We start from the raw sequence: 26,397 nt of genomic DNA, 5'->3' as shown, positions 1-26,397 counted from the left end.
CACTGAAGGCAGGATTTGGCTCAAAGACTTTCTACACTGCACTAAACATTCCTGTTGTTAAAAGCACCTTTACATATATATGCCGTTACAAACTAAGACTGAATTTCCGGACAAGATGTAAAATGCAGACTTCGGAGATGAGTGCAGAACAGTTTAAAGTATTTCACCAACTCCTCTACCAAAAACAAACAAACAAACGAAACCTTTGCCTCTTCCAGAGTCAGGCAACTTCCCCAAAGTCACCAGGCAGCCAGAATTTCCCAGGGATTCTGAAGATACAATTCCCTGTTTCTCGGATTTCATGACACCCTCTCCATTCCTTTAGAGAGATACTTCATGGTTTGTATTTCTATTTTTAAAAACTCATTAAAATTAACTTTGCTTTGAGAACCTTTGGATAACTTTATCACACCATGTGGGCAAATCCACTGATGCACTGGGGCATGTGCAAACCAGGGCTGAGAATTCCAGAGTAAACCTTGCCAGACTGTATAATCCAATAACCGACCATGGCTCTGTTGTTAACCTTTCTAATCAAATACCAGATGGAGAGAGACGTCCGTGCTGACGGAGGACCCTGGTCTCATATTGGATCACATTGTCCCCTCTTCCAGGTCTGATCAGACAGCAAAGGCCTACGGGCACACTACCAAGTATAGAACTTATCAAAGAGAAAAGAAACCACACAGATTTTTAGAACCATTTCAAAGAGACTTGTCCCCTTATAATGAAACACAAAATAAAGTTTCCAAGTCATAAACTCATTGATACGAATCTTCAGATGATGAAAGAAACGGTTTGCAGTAGGTCACATATCAGTGACGTACAGGGCACTCCTCGAGAATTTGGAGAGAGTGGTGTGTGCTGCTTTGCTGTTGCCCTCTAGTCTGGATGGGCCAAGTCGTCAAATGATTTTGTACCCCATTCTAGAGACAACCTGCGATAGTGCAATGAACCTGGGTTTTGGAATCTGGAACATTTGGGTGAAAGATCTATTCACTAGCTGTATACTAGCTGAGTGAGCACAGGGGCCAGTTATCTGAGATTCTGTTCCCTCCTCTTGGAATACTCGGCTCATCATAAGACCTCAGTGTTCTTCTCTCCATCTTGATGCTTGTAACCCTAAAAAGGTGCTTGGCACATGAAGCCAAATTCTTATCGTGGCCTTAGAGCAATAGAGGTGTGTAATGCCCAGAAATGAGGTCAAGTGCCCTCAGACTGAATGCTTTGAAAAAAAGAGAGCAAGTTATTTATTTCACTCTCATTAACACGGGCCTAAATCAGGAAAAATCTCATTTATGTGGCATTGTGTCAACCAGAAATCTCTGTTAATTGGCACCGCTGTGTGTATCTCTTCTGCTGTACAATGATAATTGGATGTTCGTAATCATGACCTTGGAGGTACTGCAAAATCTGGAAGTGTCACCTGAATCGGCAAAGATTCAATTATATCCAATCTAGTTTTAGCATTAAGTGATTGAAAATGGGTAATCTCTGTATGGTACAGAAACTGAAAAATCTGCTGTAGACCCTTCGTATGTGTCTTAGTCAGCTTGGGCCACTATGCCAAAAATACCATTGACTGGGGGGCTTAGACAACAGACATTTATTTCCCACAGTTCTGGAGGCTGGAAGTCCATGATCAGGATACCAGCATGGTCGAGTTCTGGTGAGGGCCCTCTTCGGGGCTGCAGACGGCCGCCTTCTTGTTGTGTCCTCACATGGAGGAGAGCAGAGAGGGGGGCAAGCTCTCTCATGACTCTTATAAGGGCGCTAATCCCATTCATGAGGCTCCACCCCCATGACCTGAGCTAATCCTAATCACCTCCCAAAGGCTTCACCTCTAAATACCATCACACTGGGAGGCAGGGTTTCAACATACAAATTTTAGGGGGATATAAACATTCTGTTCATAACAACATGCTATGGCATTTACAAGGCTTGGGAACACAATGTAAAATATGAAGGCTGCTAGAAAGTGGGCTGGCTTTAGAAAGTGTAATAAACCTATCTGCAAAGCTGACTTAATTTCTTTTATTATTTTGAAAGAACATTAGACTTTATAGAAAAGTTGCAGACATAGTACAGAGAATTCATGTACATCCTCTGCCCAGCTTTTCATAATGTTAACAACTTACATAGCTGCAATACAATTATCAAAAGAACAAGGAATCAACATTATTAAAACATAATTAACTAGATTTCACCAGGTTTTCCCCTAATGTCCGTTTTTCTGTTACAGGATCCCATTCAGGATTCCGAGTTGCATTTAGCTGTGTCTATTTGGTCTCTTCCAATCTGTGACAATTCTACATCTTTCCTTGTCTTTCATGACTTCGGCACTTTTGATGAATACTGGTCAATTATTTTGCAAAAGGTCTCTCAGTTAGGGTTTGTCAGGTATTTTATCATGATTATATGGAGGTTATGCATCTGGGCAAGAATACCACAGCTGTGATGTTGAAGTTATCTTAACTTTTCTCAGTGTATCACCACAGGGAGTCGTGATGTCAATATATCTTATTACTGGTGATGTGAACCTCCATCACTTAGTTAAGGAGATGTCTGCTAGGTTGCTAAAGTTATTATTTTTTTCCTTTGTAACTGATCAAAATTTGGAGGAGATACTTTGAGATTACTCTAACATCTTGTTTCTCCTCAAACATTCATCCAAAGATTTTTAGTATCCATTGGTGAATAATGCCTACCACAATTATACCATGGTCTTTCTCAAATCATGACTTTGTATTTCATTCATCATTCATTCACTCAATTCATAGCAGTATGAACTCATGGATATTTATTTTGTTCTATGAGTTATACCCCATTACTATCATTGTTTATTTTATTGTTTAAATTGTCTGGGATTTGATCATTTTGTGCTCTTTCATGTTGGCTCCTGTGACCTTTTGACATGCCTTGATCATTTTTTAGACTGCATTACTTCTAGCTCCGTAAGATATTCCAGACTCATTTTATACTTTTCTTGCCCCAGCTGAAATCAATCACTTTTCCAAGTGTTCCTGGTTCCACTTATTAGAGTATGGTATTTAGAAACCAAGATCTGAGCACTAGGTATGCTCACTGCTATGAGCATGTCATTTACTTTTACGCTCTCACAGCAGATCAAGCTAGAAAATATGATATGTATGCACACATATACCTATTTATCTATCCATCTATCTATCTATCTATCTAAAATATATGAGTTCATATTGATACCTCCAATTGCAAGCTTCATTCTAGCTTTCTCTCTTTGTTTCTTTGTAACTCCCTTTTCCAACAGTGAGAAAACTACACTCATTATCTACAATACATTCAACATGTTTGATCAACCCTAATATACACAGTTTCAAAACTACAGAACTGTCTGAGCCTGGCGCTTCTTTGTGAGGTAGTTCATTAATAACGTTCTCTATTCCTTTTATGCATATTGATCTATTTAAGCTTCCTAAATCAAACGATCTAAATTTTGGCAATCCATACTTTTCTAGGAAATTATCAATTTTATCTAAGTTTTAAAGTTTGCATAGGGACTTACCTGGCAGACCAGTGGTTAAGACTCTGTGCTTCCACTGCAAGGGGCGCAGGTTCGATCCCTGGTCAGGGAACTAAGATCCCTCATGCCCCACAGTGCAGCCAAAAAAAATTTTTTAATTAAAAAATAAAATAAAGTTTGCATAGATGTCAGAAAAGTACTCTCTTGTGATTTTTCAAATGGATATTTCTTCCTTCTCATCTTTCATGTCATAGTTTTGCTTCTCCTTTAATAAGTTCGCTAGTGGTTTCTCTATTTGCATAATTTTTTTAAAATACAGGATTTTGATTTATTGATTAGATCTTTTTTTTTCTGTTCTGGATCTCATTATATTCCATTTTAACCTTTATTACTTCCTTCCTTGTGCTTTCTCTTTTGATTTACTTTGTTATTTTTCTAATTTTTTGATCTGGGTATTTTCTCATTTATTTCCATCCTTTCATTTTTATTGGTAAGTGTTCACTTCAATTAATTTTCCTCTGATCACTGTTTTAAATGCATCCTATAGATAGATTTTTAAAATTAATTAATTAATTAATTTATTTATTTTTGGCTGCATTGGGTCTTTGTTGCTGCGCACGGGCTTTCTCTAGTTGCGGTGACCGGGGGCTACTCTTCATTGCCGTGCTGGGGCTTCTCATTGTGGTGGCTTCTCTTGTTGTGGAGCACGGGCTCTAGGTGCACGGGCTTCAGTAGTTGTGGGATGGGGGCTCAGCAGTTGTGGCGCACGGGCTTAGATGCTCCACGGCATGTGGGATCTTCCCGGACCAGGGCTCGAACCCGTGTCCCCTGTATTGGCAGGCAGATTCTTAACCACTGAGCCACCAGGCAAGTCCCATAGATAGATTTTTATGTGTAGCTATTTTATTTCCATTTTTTAATCTATAATCTCAGTTTGTATTTCCTCTTTCATGCAGGAGTTGTTTAATTGGAGCTTTTAAAATATCTGGATAAAAGTGGCATTCTAGTTTTTATTTTGTTAGTGATTTCTAGTTTTATTATACTGTGATTGGAGAGTGTTGTTTGTACCATTTCTACTTTATGAAAATGATGGATGTTTCCTTTGTGACCTAATACATGGTGAATTTTTGTGAATGTGTCATTACACAGGAAGTGAAATTTTGTACTTATCAATTGAGGAAATTCCCCTTCCAAGTAACAGTTACAAAGCACAAGAAAACAGTAAGCCAACACTGTAAAGGAATTAAATATACTAAAAAAGAATATTCTCCAAAAGGCATCTGAAGATATGAAAAACCACCATGAGTCAGAAATTCAGAAACTAAAATTTTAAATGTACAAGAAAAACAGAAAAAAATGAAAAGTAAGTTGATGAAATACAGGAAAGAAATGGAAAAGACAAAATTATCTGAAAAATAAAGGTACAGAGAGGAGAATAGATTCAAATAAAAATTTAATAAGAGTTATTGAAGAAAGGTAGGAAAACAACCAAGAGAATTACAATGACACAGGAAAAAAAAAAGTAAAAGGGTTAGAGAGAAAGTAGTGGAAATGGAAGGAAGGCAAAGAATAAATAATATTCATATTACTGGCATCCTTTGAAAAGAAAAACAAAATGCTGGAACAGATAACATTTAAAATTGTAATGCAAGAAAATGTTCCTACAATAGAAAGAGACCTAAAACAGCTTCACTGAATGGGCTCACCGCATACCTGGGAAAATTATCCATAATGATCAGCTTAAAGATATATGGCAGTAAAATTATTAGATTTGAAAAAAAAGACAAATTCTCAAGGCCTCTAGACAAAAACCATCAAATAACTTACAAAGGCAAGAGAATGAGACTGGCATCAGAGTTTACAAAACCAAGGCAACAGTGGAGTAGCATTAAAAAACCACAAAATTCAACGAAATAAAGTCACTAGATTTTGTATCTAGCCGGTCTGTTATTCAAGTCTGTTATATCAAGGCTACAGGAAAAAAGTCTCAACATACCCAAACTTAGGGAATTCTGCACTCGTCAGCTCTTTTTGAAGTTTTTCTCAGTCTCCCTTTGATCACTGAAAAGCCTTGTATCAGAGCAGGGGTGGGGCAGAAGCCTGAGAGATCATGCGCTGTGATTTGGCAACTTTTACCTTTTTACTCACAGTTATTTCACACCTTTGGCATTGTTTGTCTTCAAATGATGCTGAGCGTCTGGTTTAGTGGGCAATTTACTTTTCTTCTGTTGTTATTTCTCATGGTTTGTGGGGAAAATATTCCAAGACAGCCAGTTATGTTACTGACATTTGCCCTCGGCTAACTGCAATTACCGACTCGACTTTTAAATATGTCAAAACAGAAATTTCACATGGTGGGGGGGGAGGTTCCCCATCAGTTAGTTAACGAAACTCACACAAAGCTCCAAAGTTGTCTGTCTCCTAACACTTGGCTGTTAACTGTCTTCTGAGCATTTATTAATGATGCACTGTGCGAAGCATTTTACCAGCATTAGTTCTTACAGATTCCATTTTTAAAATCTGTGGAATAGCTACCATTATCCACCTTTTACAGATGAGGAAAGTGAGGCATAGAGAAGCGAAGTAACTTGCCCAAAGATCAAAAACAATACCACTCCATTCCAAAGCTGGAGCTCCTAGCTGTGACTCTACACTGCCCACCTCCTTCACCCTCTACTCACCATATGGCTTCAACTGCCACACTCAAGTCATCCTTGATTCCTCGTGTTCACTCAACCCCATGAGCAAGTTTCATCTGTTTCTCTCCCAACTGTATTCCTTTTCCCTCCATCTGTAATTCCATGACTCTGGTCCAAGCCAGAATCAACTCTCACCCGGACAACTGCCATAGTAACCTCCCTGCTTCCACCATCACCCCCTCCAATCCATTTTCCATACTGAAGCCGGAGCAAATTTTTGTTAATAAAACATAAATCAAATTTTGTCACTGCCTGACTTAAATCCTCCAATGGCTTCCCATGGCGCTCAGGATGAAAGCTATCTGTCCCTGCCTACTTCTTTCCTTTCGAACTTCGTCTCATGCCATGCTCCAACTTAATTACTCTCTTCATGTCAATACTGGCCTCCTTTCTCTTCCTCAGAATTGCCAAGCTCATTCACACTTTAGAGCCTTTGCCTTTGCTATACAGTTAGCATGCGATACTCTTCTCCTGGCTCTTCCTTCAGGTCTCTGCTCAAATATCCCCTCCTCTGAAAAACCTTTCTTGAGCACCCTGTCAAAGGTACTGCCTGCACTCCATTTCACCCAATCCCTCCCTATCACATTAGCCAATGCTTTTTCACCCATGGCAGGCATCGCCTTTTGCTTTATCTTGCCATTTACTTGCATCAAGTAACGAGAACAGGTAGCACACAGTAACCACTAGATATAAATTTATTGAATGAGGAGTGAATACTCAATACATTGGCCATATTTTGTAGATCAATAATGGGGACATAGCACATGCACATGTCATTTACACTGAGTGCCAAGTGAGGGCCACAGAAGTTAAATGCCAAAGGAGTTTAAAAGAGCTCGGAAATCCTAAAGGCAGACGAATGGAAAATTGATCTTGAAGGATGGGAAAGGGTTAGAAGGCTTTTTTTATTGGATTTGTGTTTCTTCAAGGTGCATTTGGGGTAAACCCATTGAAGAGTTACATATATGCCAGATTCTTCTAAAGCATAAACTCTCCTCTGACTGTGTTAGGAAACTTCAGAAAGGCTTTGCCCTTACTGGGGTACAATTTCAAATCGTGAAGCAGATAGCTTGCTAAATAGTACCCCTAGTGGTTTCAAAGAGTTCTTTCAGCTTCTTTAAGATGCCTCATTCCCCAAGCCAGGAGCAGAGTCGCAATTCTGAGAACATGATTCCTTAACAATATATGCGCTACATCTATAATTATAATTAGTACTTAAGTAGCAAGATGTTCCCACGGAGCATAACAATGACAAAAAAAAAAGATAAAATATTGCCAAAGATTTTTTTTTTAATTGTGCAGTCACAAGCTGTTTGGGGGAGGTTCACCCTAGTAACGAACTCTTTCGGGTCAGCAGGGAGTTTGGGGGTGGTGGACTTGTGGAGAGGGAAGAAGGTGAACTCCCAGGAATGGTCGTTGAGGAACATGTAAGGGTCTGTTCCACCACATTGGGGGGAAAAGGTGAATTGTCAACAAACATTTCCTACACCTGATATCTTTTGTATGGCGAGCTGCACATTTAATAAAGAAGCAGCTGCCACTTCTGAACGATTAATCAATACTGGTAAGCTGACATCCTAAGAACTGCTGAACTGAAGCTTTTCTTTCCCTCCCGCATTTACAAATAAAGTGCTCACTATTTGACTAAAGCCTGTCGACTTGACCGGAAAATATCAGAGTCCTATTTTAAATGACATTTGCAGAGAATGAGATTTTCTTCTGGCCACTGCTCCTTATCGCTAATAATAACATCAGATTAGTGGATTTAGGCCAGCGGAAGAGCAGTGCCTTTTCTGATCCCTTCTTAAAGTAGCCCTTTCCATCTGTCTCATCAAGCCACCCTCCCCCCTTCCCACCTCCCCCCCGCCCCCTCCCCCCTCCCCCCGCCTCCACTTGTTTGGGCCAATGAGCAATTGCTAAATGGCACTTCATTGATACCAGGCAGGCTATCTACCTAAAGACCTATTGTGCTGCTCAATTCTGCACAAGACTTTTTCTCAGGTCTGCTTAGTTAGCCTAGAAAGATCAAAACACCTGAGATGATTACAGGTGCAAAGAGTCCTCTAGATAATCTCCACCAAAGGTTGATGAGTAGCAGGAATTAAAACCAAAAACTTAACTAATTCCAACGGACAGAGCTTCGCAAATGACCTTCATTCGGCTAAGTTTCGTCTGGCATCATTTCAACTCATCAGATACAACAATGTTTCTCATTTTAGAGAAGGCTGAAGTTCTGATGGTTGATTGCTTTGGGGGAGAAAAACCCATGGCCAAACGCACACTTGCACACTTAGATGATTATAGGGGAAGCTGCCTTTATTATTATTTTTACATGAATCAGGCCATTTTGAAGACCACACACAATTTAAAATTGAAAATGCCAGGTCTCCCAAGAACAAATCGAAGTATTTCTAAAGCTCTATCATAAATAACTACATTTGATTTCCTTTTTCAACTTTTGGCACTTTAAAAGCCCTCTTACAATTCGCACCTACACTACTTAAGTTAATAACTGACATTTCCTTTTTGTAATGCATACATAAGTCTGAGGACCCCTGTGAGCCTGAGATAAGCCTGGAGACCAGGAGACTCAGTCTGAAGCCAATGTTTCAAGATCATACTGATCGCCGATCTTCTTCTTGTGCCTATTTTGTTTTTCAGTAACGTCTTGTTCATTCTTAACCCTGACCAAAGAGTATTTCTATGTGGTAGAGAACCCCATGCCAAGCAGAGTGACATCGAGCCAAATGGTTTGACTTCATCAAGACATACGGCCTGAATTAAATGTTTAGCAAGGTTAAAGTGAGACTGTTTTCAAAACAGCACTAACCGACACTTACAGGGAAAACCCTGGGTCTAGTGTCCAACTGTTTTACCTACATATTTTTCAAGGCATTACACTGTTAACAAAGTTACACTAAAAACAGAACATAAGCAATCGAAGGATGCTTTTACAGAAGAGACGCACTCAACTGGCCATTTCTGTATGTCGCATGTCATAGAATCAGTAATGTATCCTGCATATGACAAATGTACCTTCATTTGACAGGGTCACAGTAAGTACACGGCTACATTTCCCTCAAGACGCCCACAGATGCTGAACCAGGCGGCATCCTCATTTCGAAACAAGCCTGGGCCGATTTGGATGAACATCTTCGAGAAGCAACAACTATGTAAGTTCTGTGTTATTTTCCTAGAGTTAAAATGAAAACACACACCCTTTTAAGAAAGCCCTAACGATTTTAGTCAAGAGGGGGGAGGGATATGAAATGAAATAAATCTGATCATTTTAGGTACAACTCAGATAAATACAGTGATTTTTAATAATAAAAAGGGAAGTTTAGTTGGTCAAAATAAAGTTTATTACAAGGTTTATAAAAAGTCTACTACGAAGTTTGTATCTTTACAGTCAACAAGAATGAAATTCTCCTGGACGTTAAATGCAAACAACACGCCGCCAGGCACCCCGTTAGCTGTTAGCCTCTCCTCTTGGTTGTTTAGAAGCTGCTGGTAAGAGTAGTAGGGGTTTTGTTTGTTTATTTTGCTTTTCTTTTGTGTGACCCCTGCTCTAACCCCGCTATGGTTCCTAAAGGAAGAAATAACTAGGCTTGGTGGTTGGGGAAACTAATGCCAAGGGAGCAGGACCTTCTACGCTACCAGCTGGCACTGGCACAGGACGGATATTGGTCATTTTGCTTTGTTTTGGTTTGTGTGGGTTTGATTTTTTTCATTCCTTTTTCCTTTGGAAGAACAGGAGAGGAAGCATGTCCTAGAAAGAGCCAGAATATTCTCCCCTGCTTAAAGGGCCGTGTGTTGCCATTGTCACGTCCGGAGCTGGCTGTATAGTGCAGCAAAAGTTTCAGAGCTGGAAGCAACCTGAGAGATCATGGCTGAAGCCTAGCAGATGCATTTTTTTTCTCTTTCTTAGACTTTATAAGTTACCCTACTATTCTTTTCTGATTTCGTTCCAAAAAAGTTTAGTACCTTCAATGCAAGAACTTTCCAATTGGATGAAAAATTAATTATTAGACGTCTGAGCATCTGAAGATTACATTTCACACACCCAAACCACTAAATGTATGCACTCTCCAAGGTGTAAACAATAAACTGAAAGTAGCCCCCGATAGCCACAGATGACGTGAGAACAAAACGATGGATTATTTCACCTTCTAAAGCACGCATTAGTGTTGTCACTATTAATAGATGAAACCTTTATACTGTAGTGAACCATTTCCTATGATCAAAGTCGTTTTTCCTTAATTTATTTCTGCATAAAACGGAAAGAGTTTCCAATTAGCAATAAGGCACCGGCGGGGTGTATGGTTATCCGGAGGTAATCACAGACCTGTGGCAGCAGAGGTACTCAACTGCACCTTTCCCTTTGTGACTCCTCAGGGGGGTGATTATCTCCTGATAATCATACCCCCCCACCCCATTGTGCCTTATTGCTTAATTAGCTACTGCATGAAATGGAGTTCTGTTTGCACCAACTTTATGTCTACTATAATTGCCCTGAGTTGCAGTTCCAAGATGAAAAAAGTGGCTCAAATAACTACATATATTTTGTTTGATTAATCATGAAAAAATCATTAAGGGATTAAAGTGAAACCATTTTACTCCTGCAGATCATATTCAGCAATTTGAAATTATTTTATGATCCTGATCAATGTAATTAATGAGAACGGCTGTTAATTAGTTACACTAGCAGGTGGGCCATGACAATTGTATTCACTTAATAATACCATAGAACAACATGAGATTAAGGGTTCCTGTGTGGGTTTTACCTGGTGCACAGACAGAAAGTCCCTGGTCAGCTCCCGTGCTCCTTGAGATGACCGCACTGCCTCCTTTGCCCACCTCTGCTTCCCCATCCCCTTCTAGGGCCTCTCCTAGGGCGACACACCAAAAACAGCAGGGCTGGAGATTTTAAATGCTATTAAGCATTTTTTCAGCTTCAAAGTTCTCTATGTTGCAAGGCCCTGCCAGCAGAGGTCCCCGGTAAACTCCACCGGGGCACTCTCCATTTCAAACAAACTGATTGGAGCTTCTCCCTAGAAAATATGGCAGCTCAGACACCCTCATCCTTATCTGCCCCATCTGATGTCGCTAACTAATCCCTTCTCTAGAGGCCAGCTGCAGTAACCCCTTGGTCGCCGCCGGGGGACAGGCAGGAAATGCTGACACAGCATTGTCACAGAGTCGTTCATTACTAATGCTGCGAGTTTATCAGGGAGTGTTCACTGTCGCAAGATACATCACGATCCTTGAGGAGCTAGTCAATATACACAGTCACTGCCATGGTGGTTTTTATTGTGCAGCAATATAGAAGGAAATGAAAAGAGTAACAAATATTTCCAATATTCTCCCGGTTAAACTACAGAGTCCATCAATGATGTAAATGTCTACAAATATCTGTTAGTGTAATTTGCCCGTGAGCTGAGCTCTTGGATTTCATTAAACCCTGCTAACTGGCGGTTAGCAAATCCCGATTCCTAGACAGAGGAGGTGGGAACACGGCCGTCCCACTTCATGCTCTTTTCAGAGACAACCTCTCAAGTGCCCACTGTATTTCGGTTGGTTCCATTGGATTTGCAAGCAATTAAAGGAGAGACCTGGTTAGATGAAGGGCTCTTTGTGCAGCTTTCCTGGCCCCTTGGCTATGCAGTCAAACCAAAGCGGCCCTGAAGTGATGGGGCCAGGCTCCCGCTCCTCGGATGCACTGTCGCCCACTTCCTTGGTGTTAGATGGTGTCTCCTTCAGAATTAACGTTTGAGGAAGGCTTTGCTTCTCTACTGGTGGGCTTTCTTTCTCTCTCTCTCTCTCTCTGTCCCTTCCTCCCTTCCTGGCCATTACCTGCTTAGTAGGAGTTTCTGTTATTACTTGGTTGATTTTCTATCTCAGGGTATTTTCCATTGTTGTGTTTGCAAAAGGCAGCAGCGGATGCTTGGGATTTTATCAAATTTCTGTATGCACATGAAGACAAAGAATTAAGTCCCTCTGAAAGATTTAAGATACACCGCAGTCTCCGGCTCCGCACTTCACCCCCGTCTCACTCCCCCTTCTCAAGAGGCAACTGCTTGCAACTTTTCTTTAGGTCATTCTTTGGGCACTTGCCCTTTTTCTCTAAATAACACAACTGTATTGCTATTTGTCGATTTTCCAGTTTCCGGTATTTTCTCCTTGACTTCTCTCTACGGAAGAGGAGCATTTATAGCCTTCTTCCTTTCCCCTACCCCACAGTGAAGTCCTTCCCATCCCTCCATCTTTCCAACATATTTATGGCAAAAGTTCAGTTACCTGAACATTGATTTTTACATTCTTATGATTATATATGCTCTTCTCCACTAAGCCTGTTTTATCCTCCCCACCCCCAAGAATAAACCTCCCATCTTCTGCAGGGGTCGGGGAATGCAAGGGTGGAAGAGCGAGGGAGGGGAATTAGGGATTTAAGATCTTCTTACGCAGCTTTCAACCAACCCTCTATATTTGAGACCCTATTCACTCCCACTTGCAGGGCTTTTGAGGGTTCTGTGATGTGAATCGATTCTCAACTTTCCCCACTGCCAGCTTAGGACTTGGATTCTTCGATCCGCTAAATCAGTTACTATTCGTCCAATGTTTTCAAACTTCCCAAATTTTGTTATTTCCTCTCCCATTTTCCCAGTCCTTTGGGGTTTATCCCTTTTAAAAGTCCCTTCATTGTAGTTTTAGTGTGGTTTTGAGAAAGGAGTGAAGTTAGATGCGTGTGATCAATGCGCCGTTGAAAAAAGTCAAAGCAGTTAATTCACATATGACAATCACGAGCCTCTCTCCCTCCCTCTCTCTTAAACATCAATTCTGTGCCTGATGTTACACAGTTAGCTCTGTACACTGATAAAGGAGGTCCTGAAGAGGGTGTCCCAGATGCATTTCTGAATTGATTCCAGACCTTATTTAAGCCTGCCTGGCTCAGGAAGAGCAGCTCCAAACAGCCGTCCCGTAATTTGAAGCGAGGCGCAGAGTCCGTGGACGTTGAGCGCGTCCCACCCACAGTCGTGCGTGCGTGTCCGCAGCTCCTCAGCTGAGGCTGACTTCCCATCAACCGAAATCCCCAGCCTGGTCTTCTTCCTACCACGACCACTGCTAACAAACCACTTTATGTGCACATCCATGTACAGTTTACAGAGTACTGAAACACATATTGACTCATTTAATTCTTACCCCTGCAAAGAAACTGTCATGATGGTGATCATCCTTACTTTCTAGAATGATGCTTAAGAGCTTCGACTCTGGACTCAGTGTCACCTGGCTTAGAGTTTGGCTTCCACACTCACTATTTGGATGACCCTGGACAAATTAGCCAAACTCTCTGAGCCTCCTTTATAATGAAGATCACTATCGTACTCAAACGTTCTGAGGGTCTGGGAAAGATTAAAGAAGATCACACCTGTGATGCAGGCAGCATGTGGCTGGTACATAGGGAGCCCTTGATAAACAGTAGCTATTACCCTGATTCCCATTCTACAAATGAAGACCCTGAGATTCAGAGAGGTGAAATGATTTCTTCAAGTTCACAGTGCCAATGAGGGGCAGAGACGAGGCTAAGAACTCCCATCTTTGACTCAGAACTCACACTTCTTCTACCACACATGTGGTTCTCATCGCTGGCTGCACACTCAAATCTCCCGGGGAGGTGGGATAACAACCCCATGCCAAGGCACCACCCACAGAGGTTCGGACTTAAGTGCTCCGGATGGATTCTGGACACAGGCATGTTTCCCAAGCTCCCTAGGCGAGCTGATGCCAAGTCCAGGCTGCAAACCTATGCTCTATTTACCAAACTTCCTCTTTAGCTCCCCGGTGGCCTTGAAGTGTGTATTTCATCTGCCATCAGACCCTTATTCACACCTGTGTTCTAGACCCCTGGTCAGTACACAGAAATGCAATCCTGATACACTATTTAGAAAAAGTGTTAAACAAACCTAAAAGTGGCTGCCCCCGCCCACTGTTTGACCACCGCACGAGCTCACTGGTTCAGACAATTCATAGCTGGTCAGAAATGACCAGAAATGAGCATGTCAAGTTCCAGCTACCGTCTGGCCAAGTCTTCCTGACTACACGGGGAGGTCGTTCTGTGTGGTCAGCCTGGGCCCACCTACAGGGTCTGCAGAATGATCTATTGCAAAGACTGCTAGGGCAACCCGAGGGTCTGAACTAAATTATCTAAAACAGGCTTCTGGTCTTCCAAGCCAGAAAGGACACAAAGGGAGGCTGGATCCGGGGGCAAAGGGGAAAATGCCACGTGGGCACTTTGGGGGAATAAGAAGCCAGAGGAGGAAAAGCGATGGGCCGCCTCCACATCATAGCTGTCAGCGACAGGGGTAAGCCGGGGGTCCTAAGGAAGCCCAGGGCCCATCGCACGCATTCAGGCTGGCCAGGAGCAGGCCCAGAATCACAGAACCCCACAGATCATTTTTATCTTCAGCAACAAAGGAAAGCTGTCATCACACATTCAGGGAAACTTTGTGAAGGTCCAGCTGGAATTTGATATGTTCTATAAACAAATGTTCCCCTTCCTTTTTAAGAAGTGCATTTAGAAAAAAAAAATAGATTGCCTATTAATGGGCCTTGAGCTTAACAAGCTTTCTTCCCATGGTCCCGAGAATAATGACCTTGTCCAGCACATGAAATCAAAATGAAAGGACCAAAGAATCTTCTACGGGGTGAAGAGGGAAATGGCTAAAAGGAACAAGATCAATCCTCCAAGGAATTTCTTCCATAATAAACCAAAATTAAGCTGCAGGGCCCTCACCTAGTTTCTCCGGCCTCGGGTGATTCTCACCTGCCCGTCTTGGAACAAAATCTGCTGTTCACAGAACTGCAAGCCCTAGGCAGCGTCTACTGGCCTCTTCAGATAAAAGACAATTGGCGTCGTCAGGCTCCTGAGCACATTTTCATAATCAGCCTGATCATGGGTGCACGGCAGCTGCTCGATTGATGGTGTTAGACAGGGAATAAAGAGAGATGCCAGGAGTGCCCTCAGATCTGACATAACGAGGCAAACATCACTCATTTGGCTAAAAGGCTCATAAAGGCCCCATCAGCTGTGACACAGGCGTCTGTCTTAGGCAAAGCTAATGAGGAAATGTGGCGGGAAGCATTTTCCTTAGACAGGAACAAGTTGTGAGTGAGCCGCATTTTTAACGGGAAAGAAAAAAAAAAAAAGTCCCGTTGAAAACGGTGCGTTGTCTTGCTCTGATCAGAAATGATAGGTCTGTGTTTTGAAACAATTGTCTGAATGGAAAGATGTTTGTTCAAAACTGTTCCACTTCATTGGCCAAATGCTCAAGAGCACGTAAAATTAGTACTTGAAAGTGGGCACTTCTGGGGAAGGCCACGTGACACAGAACGTAATTTGGTCTCTCTCAGAAAAGGAAACTTCTTCGCTAATGATGCAATAAATCCAGTCCATGCCTCGAAGGAGCTGATCATGGCTGGAAGCCATTAAGTAAGGGATTTAGATAATAATATACAAGCCACAAGAATAACCAGCATATGCATGACACTTTTTGGTATTTAAAGCACTTGTAACTGTATTTTGTCTGGTCCTTAGTGACAAAAGCAGGATAGAAGTGACTATCAGCCTGATTCCAGACAGAAAGAAACTGAGGCTCTCGTAGGTGAATTAACTTAGCTAAAGACCCAGAGCTGTCAGGACTGGGGCTGGGCCTGGAACCCAGGTCTCCAGCCTCCAGAGCTCTGGAACTCTTTGCCCTACCGTTGAGCCAGGGGGACAGACTTATAGACAAGCTTCCAGACACAGTCAAGTGTTCTCCCAATTCAAGCTCTGCCTATGAAACTTGACGTCAACTAACTATGATGACCTATGTCCCCCCTACTCCTGGTGGCTCATGTCTGTGGATGGACCTTAGGTCCAATATTATCTTTTGACGGCACTACCAGTGACAACTGCACAGCAAGAACACTAAGGTCAGGGGGAAGGAAAATTAGACTGCTCACTTTGGGACAAGGATTGTTAATGTTTCAATGAACGTACAAGTTCATTTACACTGATATGTCTGTAATACCCACGCGGCAGCAAGAGTAATTCAAAGAGAAACAAAAACAACCATCTCCTGCATCTAAGGGAACTGGAAACAGGAGTTCTAGAGTATAAACTGCACCTCCTCACGGAGGTGCCACGCGCAAGGACCCTTCCCCTGCCTGTGTTTACCCCTCTATCAAATCACAATGAAAAGTACCCATTTTACTGGGCCTTAGGGGTAGGAAACATTCCCTAAAGAAAAGAAACAAAATACATGTGAGAATTCCTTACTTTGGATTCTAGTAACCTTTGGGCTCCATTCTGCCTCGCCCTCACGGCCCTCTGGTGCTTCTAAAAGGGTATGTGAGTATTTCTTTGGAGTCACTAGGAAGCTGCTGAGAGCAACCCCACACTCTGTGCCGGCCTGGGACCTTGAGTGAGGCCACGTTAGGGTTTGCGCCCACTTCCTAGCAGAGAGTCTGGGGAGGAGACGAGGCATTCACGGAGAATCACCAACGTCTCCAGGGCTCCAGAGATGAAAGACAGAAAGAAAAGAGGGAGGGGGAAGAGAGAGAAGAGGGGGAGAGAGACAGAGAGAGAGAAACAGAGAGAGAGAGGGAGAATATGAGAGAGACAGAGAGAATATGAGAGAGACAGAGAGAATATGAGAGAGAGAGAGAGAGAGAAACAGAGAGAGAGAGGGAGAATATGAGAGAGACAGAGAGAATATGAGAGAGAGAGAGAATATGAGAGAGAGTGAGAGAGAGAAAGAGGGAAAGGGGTGGGGAGAGATAGGGAGAACATGAGAGAGAGAGAGAGAGAGAGAGAGGATATGAGAGAGAGAGAGAAACAGAGAGAGAGAGGGAGAATATGAGAGAGAGAGAGAGAATATGAGAGAGAGAGAGAATATGAGAGAGAGAGAGAAACAGAGAGAGAGAGGGAGAATATGAGAGAGACAGAGAATATGAGAGAGAGAGAGAGGATATGAGAGAGAGAGGAGAGAAACAGAGAGAGAGAGGGAGAATATGAGAGAGACAGAGAGAATATGAGAGAGAGAGAGAGAATATGAGAGAGAGAGGAGAGAAACAGAGAGAGAGAGGGAGAATATGAGAGAGACAGAGAGAATATAAGAGAGACAGAGAGAATATGAGAGAGAGAGAGAGAATATGAGAGAGAGTGAGAGAGAGAAAGAGGGAAAGGGGTGGGGAGAGATAGGGAGAACATGAGAGAGAGAGAGAGAGAAACAGAGAGAGAGAGAGAGGATATGAGAGAGAGAGAAACAGAGAGAGAGAGGGAGAATATGAGAGAGACAGAGAGAATATGAGAGAGAGAGAGAGAATATGAGAGAGAGAGAGAAACAGAGAGAGAGAGGGAGAATATGAGAGAGACAGAGAGAATATGAGAGAGAGAGAGAGAATATGAGAGAGAGAGGAGAGACACAGAGAGAGAGGGAGAATATGAGAGAGACAGAGAGAATATGAGAGAGACAGAGAGAATATGAGAGAGAGAGGAGAGAAACAGAGAGAGAGAGGGAGAATATGAGAGAGAGAGAGAGAGAGAGAGAGGAAAGGGGTGGGGAGAGATAGGGAGAACATGAGAGAGAGAGGCGCCTAAAAGCGTGCAGAGAGCTTGGCCACACAGAGCGTGCCGTGAGGCACCAGAAGCCAGGCCTGGGCAGGTGGCCTCTCACCAGGACGGGAGAGGCTTAGGGAGACACAGAGATAGAAAAAGAGCAGTGTCTTGTCTAGGCCCCCTGAGCAATCTGATCTTTAGACAAAAGGGAAGGGCTAATTACATATTGATGGATTTGCTTCTTTCTTTTTTTCGAATAGCCAATGGCTGTCTTTGCTCCTCAGACAGCCAGCAAATCCAAGAATAGCTCTGTGTACACACTGCCAGCTCTGCTCTCTGTGGAAGGTAGTATATTTTAATGTCTACCCAACTGTGTGTTTTGTGCTAATGATTAGCAGATGCCTTTACTAAGGGAGAACTACACTTGGGTTCTGGAACCGTGTTGACGTGGAGAGCTGCTCTGTGACCGGCCTCAGCGCCTAATCCGCTGAACAATGGGGCTCTGGTCTTGCTGAAAGGTAAATGCTGCCGCATTTGACTGTTTTACCTACTTCCATTTCTAGGTGGGTTTCCTCCATAATGTGGCCTTTTGAGGTTACAATAAAATAATTTAAGCATCTGCCTTACAGCTGCACTATTTATATTGGTATTTTTTTTCACAGCTGACTTTCTATGATGTATCTGGGGTAACAAGATTGCTATTTAGTATAATACATTAGGCTGGTGGAAGAGAGCCTAGTTTGTAAGGAGCTGGTGAAATTTTCCTGAGAAAGAAATGCATACCCTAGAGCCACTGGGTGACATACTAAACGTCAAGCAATTCCAGGGCTTCTGCAAACCTACCTGTTAGCGGCTGCATGGATTACACAGCTGCCCCGAGACCCCGGATGCACTGGCGTCTACACGGAACGCAGTACAAACCATATTTCAAATCTCATAACATGCCAACACGCAAATAAATAAATTCTCCTTTCCAAATGTCACCAGCTGGGGGGTTTCCAGGCAGGCGCTGCAGTATTTTCCTGAAAGGGTAGAAGAAGCAGTCACCCTCCTCTGAATCCGAGCTCCCTGGCTTCTTGCAGCGCCCCTGCAAGTTCAGGACTCATATTCGGAACGCTGCATGGAGTAGCCCTTTGGGGATGGGTATTAATGAAGAAACGTGCTCATGCCAGAGCCTACTCTTTCTCCGAGACCGAAGGGTACAGTCTGTTCAGAGTGGCTTTTTAATTTCTCATAATTAACCCTGCCAGAATTAACATCGGTGGCATCAGTGACAGCAAATTGAAGAAGTCACATCAGCACAGTGCAACGCCTCTCACTGCCTCTGTGTTTCCCCCTTCTGTTGAAAGAGGAAAGTTCTCGAAGCCTGCCACGCTGCTTGTCTTGTCACTGCACTGAGACCTGCTGGGCTAGGTAGGACCAGGGCACTTGTCCAACTCCCCTGCTGCGAATTCCAACCTGGTTCAGCTCGTAACTGGCCACGTGCCATGTACATCCATGGATGGTCGGGGTTCCCTCTCTTTTAGTCAATGGCACACAGCGGCCCATCTGATCTCCGTGGCAGGTGTGGAGAGCCGAACTCCGAGTGCATCGTTGCATTACTACAAGTCCTAGCGCTGACTCTCCATTGAAAGACAGACCAGGGGTTCTGGGACTCACTTCGATCTAGCCTCATGCCGGCTGTCTCGAACATTCCGGGGCACATTATTAGAAAAAAGAAGACAGGGGCGTGCAGGTGACCAAACAGACACAACTTGGCCCTGGTAAGCTAGTGTCAGTTGTCTCATGCTTTGATATTTCTGCCTTTACTTTACAGCACAACTTTTCACAGTGAAAGGAAAGCCTACTCATCCGTTTGCACTTAGGTTTTGATTTTTTCTTTAATGTGGACAGGAAATGATTGGTCTGGGGGAAGAAAGTTCACATGATAATTTCTGTAACTTGAATCACTGAACAATTGCACGGCCTCACTGTGTTCTTTATTGGAATCCAGAAGTCATAGGTCAGTCTCTCCTCTGGCCTACAGAATGTTCCTCCTGGTTTGATCTCTTGGTGCAAAGTGGCAAGCTCAAAAGTCGGAAGGGGTAACGAAGGGGAGGCCTGATGAGGGGACAGCTGTGGGACTTGCACTGCCTGTGGCACACCCAGGCCTCTGCCAGGGTCGTGACTGAAACCCTTAAAGCGTCAGCATTTACCAGCACTCCATCGTTTCAAAGAGTGACTGTGGCCGACTCCCGTAACTTCATTAGACATGTCTACTTTTGACACGTATGAACCAATATTGCCACTTCTGTATTAACACTGACATCTCATGAACTTGGAAACCCGCTCTATGTATACGCCCACGCGAGTACACGCGCTGCCTAAGAGCCCGTGCTGGGAAGAGTAAGAGAGCAGGCTATTTTCCTGCTGTTAAAAGTCCACTGACGGCATCCAAAGAACCAGTCTCAGGACTACCGAAGCCACCACAGCTTACATGCACGGCTGCCCCCTGAAGAGGACCTCGGCGGACTGCCTTTGGGGGAAAGCAGAAACCCATGAAAAATCGACGCAATCAACAAGCCTGCCTGGGATGCCTACTGCCCGCCAAGTGCATGCAGGGTAATCGGGAGACTGTGGGACGTGAACACAGAGACTTGGACCAACACCTAAGAAAACACTGAGTGGATCTTTAAGCATGCATGAAAAGCAAATATCTCTCTAAACCAATACATCTGCTTTTTCAGTAGGAGTGCACAGAACTCTGGATTCTATCTGTCCCATCTGCAAAGGTGTTTTGGGTGAGCCAGGGGATGCAATCGAGTTCAGGCACTTTCCACCATACAGCCTCTTTCCCTCAGCGAAGAGCTAAAGGTAACTTCAGAGTGATGTTACCTTCTAAGGACTCAACTCAAACTTTCACGACAGGCCTTTTTCAAGATCTAGCGCTGTAATGCTCCAGCAGTTATGCACTGGTGTGCTCTTTCTAGGAGTTATTAGCCCCCTTAAAGCCATACTTTTGTAATCACCTTTCTTGTTTCAATTATGAAATTTATTCCATATTTCATGCTGCTTATTACAAAAATTCAGAAGCTACTCACAGGCACTTTGCTCAATAAAATATTCATACACTAAAATGCATGCTTTTTCATCATGAGTAATATGTTTAGAAGTAATTTCCCATTGGTCATCCACTCTTGGAGTGGTCGGTCTTTCTGGCTTTGAAAACACTGTTAGGAACGAGCTAAAACTAATAGCTCCTGCCTCTACCTACCTAACCCTTAAAATATGCAAAATGCTGGCTGCGTAACGTTACAAGTGTTTTTGTTTAATACAGAAGTGATCTCTCCCTCTAGATTGCCTTAGTCAGTGAATGGCTAACAGAGTGATAGATGAATGTGTGAGCTCCAGTCTAGAAGACAGGCACTGCCACCTCATTTACTGCTGGGTCCCCAGTACCCAGAATAGCATCTGCCTCCTAGAAGGTGCCCAGTACATAAACGTTTGTTGGAAGAAACTCAGGAAGCAGGGAAGGAGAAGGGAGGGAGGGAGCAGAGGAAGAGGAAAGGCTGAACTTGATGTGTGACCTTGGGCAAGTCATTGACCCTCTAAGCCTCACCTCTCATTGGGTCAAATGAAGAGGGTGAACCAGATAATTTCTAATCCTGCCAGCTCTAACAGTCTATGATTCTGAGATTTAAATTGTCCACTGATGTCAATGGCAGTACTGATAATAAAAAAGTCCTTTGCTCACCAATGAAATATGTAAAAGTATGCAGAAGAGCACCCCTTATTAGTCCAGTTTCTGTCGCATTCTCCAAACACTGGAGAATTCTTCGTTTGAAATATTTAAACTGCACTGGAAAGATGAACTGGGCATATATTTGCTTAATTTGTAGACTGACAGAGCACAGATTCATAAGTGTTTCCATAGGTTTACTAAAACACTTATCACCGCTCTAGTTCAACAATTTGAGTATCATCCTCTTGAAATAATGTACACTTATAAGAAGAAAGAAAGCTAATGTCACCTAAAATGAACACATGTGGAATATTAATCTCTTGAAATTCTAAAAGCTTAAGAAGTATTTCCATCATGGTGTCGGCTGAGATTATCTTCTGCTAATTAAAGCACTGCCACCACTAATTCCCCCACTTCCAAAATGAATGTCTCCTGGAAGTGAGGTAATTCAAGTTTCTCCAAGTCTCCCAAAACCCCTATAATTCAAGGCTAGTTAACACTGTGTGTTTGCTGATCTAGCACTTATATTACAACATGCATATTTTGTCAAGTTTGAAAAATATTCTAAGATCATACACTTCATCTGAATGCACACCTACCAAAACTAAGTTCTTGGTGTGCTCACAGCTGTAACTGTATCCCAGTGAGATACTTTCTCCATTATGCACCACTATACATGCTAAAGGAGGTGACCATGTGACCAATGAATGTCATTATTCATTCATCTGCTTTGCCCTGGAGCCACTGATCAATTGATATCTCTTTACCTCCCTCTCATTTTCTCTCATTATCTCTCTCTCTCTCTCTCTTTTTCTCTCCCTGTCTCCCCTTCTCTCTCCTTCTCTCTCTTTTCATGTAATAGCAGAGGCTGATTGAGCAATTATTTAACTCAAGGCAGTTCATATAAATAACCCCCCTCACACCTATACATTCATTAAAAGCCACCAACAGCTCTCCGTTACCTACGGAATAAATTCAAACTCCTTGATCTGATACCTAGGATCCTCCACAGAGAAGCTGTGTGACCTTGTGCAAATCACTTAACGTCTCTGTGGCTCAATTTGCCCTCATTTGGAAAGTGGGAAAACTAGTGATACTTACCTCACAGCGCTGGTGAGAGGAGTAAGTGGATTGATATATGTAAACCACGTAGAACAGTGCCCAGCACACGGTCCCATATAAATACTGTGCCGCTCCCTCCACAGTGGAGTCTCGACATATATTTCGGGCTCTACTCCCCACTGCTGCTGTCTTGAACATTCTGGTTTATTCACTTTTCTTAAGGTATACCCCCCCCGCCGCTTTCCTACCTTTGTGCTTTTGCCAATAAATAGCAAATATTATGGAGAGCATATTATGTGCCAGGCACTGTGCTACATGTGGCATGGATTACCTCGTTTAAGCTTCACAAGATCTCTATGTGAAAGACACCATTATCCTTCCCGTTTACAGATGAAGGTAACTGACACCCGGAAGGGTAACTGACTTGACCATAACAGCAGCGGGCTAATAGATAGCAGAACCAATGGTGAAATTCACGCAGTCTGGCTCCAGCGCTCTCTCCTCAAAACCACTGGGACGTACTGCCTCTGTCCCTACCCATTCTCTGTCCCGCCTCCTGCAACGGCTTCCCCTGCCCCTCACCTACCCGTGTGCTCTCCAAAACCACCTCAAATCTCATCCTTTGGACATCCCCCTCCCAGGCCAGTCCTCAGAGCTCTTCAGCTCTGAACTCTCAGAGCAGTCGCCACTGCCTTGGAAGCTGGGACAATCCATTTGTCGTATAATTATCTAATATCCTGGAACGGCGCCTCTATTTTTTTGAATTCTGAAAGATCTGACTTGCTTTTTGTTCACGTTTGGCTTCTTTCTCCAATTAGATCTGATGCTCTTTAAGTTCAGGGTCTGCATCTCATGTTTCTTTTATGTCCTAAAGAGCACTTGGCACAAAGTAGAAACTCAGTAAAAAAAAAAAAAAAAGTGATGATTTGATTTAACCCCAGGGACACATAACTAGGTCAAGCTGACCTTGGCGCCTCACTTTTGCAGCTGGTAAGCAGACATAATAAAATTCAGGTTTTCAATTCCTTCCTTGATTATTCAATTATTACATCAGCCATTTTCCTAGTTTTCTCTCTTGGATTCTATTGTTTCCTCTGTATTCTCTGTCATCATTTTAAACAGTGTCTCAGATACTGGCATTTGAAAATAAGTTTCAAAATAAAAAAACAAAGTGACTTATTTAGGCAAAGAAGCAATAACCTCTTTTACTAGAGCTTTGTTTAATTAAAATAAGCTTTAAACTGAGGACGAGCTCTATGAGCTGATGTGGAGTAAGATCCAGGATTATATTTTTAAGTGAAAAAGTTCTGACACTTGGAACCATGTTAATGTTTCACAATGATTTCAAAAGAAGAAAAATAAATTCAAAAACTCCAAAAGAAACAAATGAACTGAACTGTATTTCAAATAAATAACATAACTGCACTGGGCAAGGGGCGGTGGGAGGGGGGGAAAGGCAATTTTTGAATACAGTCTTTCAAGAATATACCTTTAGGCTAAAGACAAAAAGAAATCTAAGCAAATACTGTATGTTAGTTAGTAGGCTTCTTTTCATAGTGCCATGGATTAGCAATTCTGGAACTACTTTCTGTGTATTCTAGAACTGAGCAAATAAGTTAATATACGGTAAGTAATGGGATCAAGGTTTCCTTAAATCAGAAAAGGGAGTTATAAATATGGAAAGGGAAAAGGATAGAATGAACCGTGTGGTGTCAGATGGGAATTAGAGGAATGAGTGCAAACTCATGGTTTTTAACGTGTGTGTGCCTGTGCGTGTGTGTAATATATACATATATATTGAAGTCTATATGAATATGTATTGAAGTCTATATGAAAGATAGATAAATATAGAAATACATGGTAGATGTATGAATATATGCATGTATGTACGTATGTATATATCTGTACACATGTATGTTTTAGCTCTATCTCCGAAGAGGGCTTAGAATCAATTGCATCCCAGCAGCAATATGCACAGGGAATGCCCAGATCTTGTTTTTTAAATGTCATTTTCCACTAAAAGTCTTCTTTGGAAAATAGCTGATTCCTGGGCTGGAACAGAGAAAGTACTAGATGAACCAGGGTATTTTATGCATAAAGTAAAGAAAGACTTAAAGAATGATGGGGGCATGTCAAAAGGACACAGGAACCACCTTAGTGGGGCTCTCACGGGTCAAACAGGGAAAATTCGAGCATCAAAACACATAATAATAAAGGATTACAAGGATTACAATCCATTGAGAAACGTGAGAATCCACACTGAAAAACAGAAAAAAAAAGGAAGGAAGGAAGGGAGGGTGGGAGGGAAGGAAGGAGGGAGGGAGGGAGGGAGGGAGGGAGGGAGGAAAGGGAAGAGAAGAAAATTTGTCTTCACTGTAGAAAGCCAACAGAAATATCAAAGGAATGATGGAATTTTAAAAATCACCATTTGGCATCCACCGTAATGACTGATCCCATGGAATCATCAATGAATCATCAACAAATGCTAAGTCTGTGGATTTTAATATATTCACAAGATTGTGCAACCATCACCACCAATTGCAGCACATGTTTTATTACTCCAAGGAAAACCCTGTACCCATTAAGCAGTTGCTCCCCATTCCCCCTCCCTCAGCTCCTGACAACCACAAATGTAGTTTCTCTTTCTATGGACTTGTGTATTCTGGACATTTCATATAAATGGAATCACACAATATGTTGTTGTTTATGACTGGCTTCTCTCACTTAGCATGATGTTTTCAAGGTTCACCCATGTTGTAGCATGTATTAGAATTCCATTTCTTTTTAAGGCTAAATCATATTCCATTTTATAGATACAGCATATTTTGTTTATCCATTCATGAATTGATGGACATTTAGCTTGTTTCCACTTTTTGGCTATTATGAGTGATGCTTGTATACAACTGTTTGTGTGGACGTATGTTTTCAATTCTCTTGGATATATTCCTAGGAGTACAATTTCTGGATCATACGGTAATTCTGCATTTAACTTTTTGAGGAACCACCAAACTTTTTTCCACAGCGGCTACAGCACTTTATATTCTCACAAGCAATGTATGAGGATTCCAGTTTCTCTACTTCCTCATCAACACTTGTAATTGTATGTCTTTTGGGTTACAGTCATCCCAGTGGGTGTAAAGTGGGATCTCACTGTGGTTTCGATTTGCATTTCCCTGATGACTAATGATGTTGAGCACCTTTTCATGTACTTATTGGCCATTTGTAGATCTTCTTTGATGAAATGTCTATTCGCATGCTCTGCCCATTTTTCAATTGGGTAGTGGGTGAAGCTTTGATGAGGAGCAAGATGATTCACATAGACTGAAAGTATCTCCCCACAAGATACTTATTAATTACAAAGGGGAAAGTACTCACTTTACAGGGCAGGAAGCTGGCAGGCACCACCTTAACCTGGTGCTCAAAGTTAACATCACCAGTAATGGGACAAATCAACAGTATGTGCCTCCTGATATGATGCACTGAGAAGAACAAAACCTCAATTCTCTGATATAACTGCCAATAGTACATAATCTGAATCTAATCACAGGAAAACAGACAAATGCAACATGAAGGACACTCTGAAAACTAACCAACCTGTAATCTTCAAAAACATGAAGGTCATGAAATAACAAAGACAGACTAAGAAATGTTTCCAGATTAAAGAAGACTAAAGACCGCATGCAACACATGATCCTGAAATTTCTATTACTATAAAAGGACATTATTGGGAAAACTGATAAAACCTGACTATCTCTAGATTAGAGAATAGTATTGTACCAATGTTAACCTCCTGATTGTAACAGCCTGTGCTTATGTAAGA

At 42.3% G+C, this 26,397-nt stretch overlaps 1 protein-coding gene and 1 pseudogene across 5 annotated transcripts in view; one reads left to right on the top strand and one right to left on the bottom strand.

Moving 5' to 3' along the window:
- Positions 1 to 26,397, bottom strand: part of AFF2 (ALF transcription elongation factor 2) — a 482,808-nt gene that overhangs the window by 367,852 nt on the left and 88,559 nt on the right. The gene's annotated exons all lie outside the window — the stretch shown is intronic.
- LOC309620968 (elongation factor 1-alpha 1 pseudogene) overlaps positions 14,522 to 26,397 on the top strand; it is a 34,032-nt pseudogene continuing 22,156 nt past the window's right edge. The window contains exon 1 of the transcript in view: positions 14,522 to 14,558. The product of the transcript in view is annotated as an elongation factor 1-alpha 1 pseudogene (transcript). The remainder of the gene's footprint in view (positions 14,559 to 26,397) is intronic.

This window comes from Balaenoptera borealis (assembly GCF_965194805.1).
Source record: "Balaenoptera borealis genome assembly, chromosome: X".
Taxonomy (NCBI): domain Eukaryota; kingdom Metazoa; phylum Chordata; class Mammalia; order Artiodactyla; family Balaenopteridae; genus Balaenoptera; species Balaenoptera borealis.
This window is presented reverse-complemented; position numbering and strand designations above follow the sequence as displayed.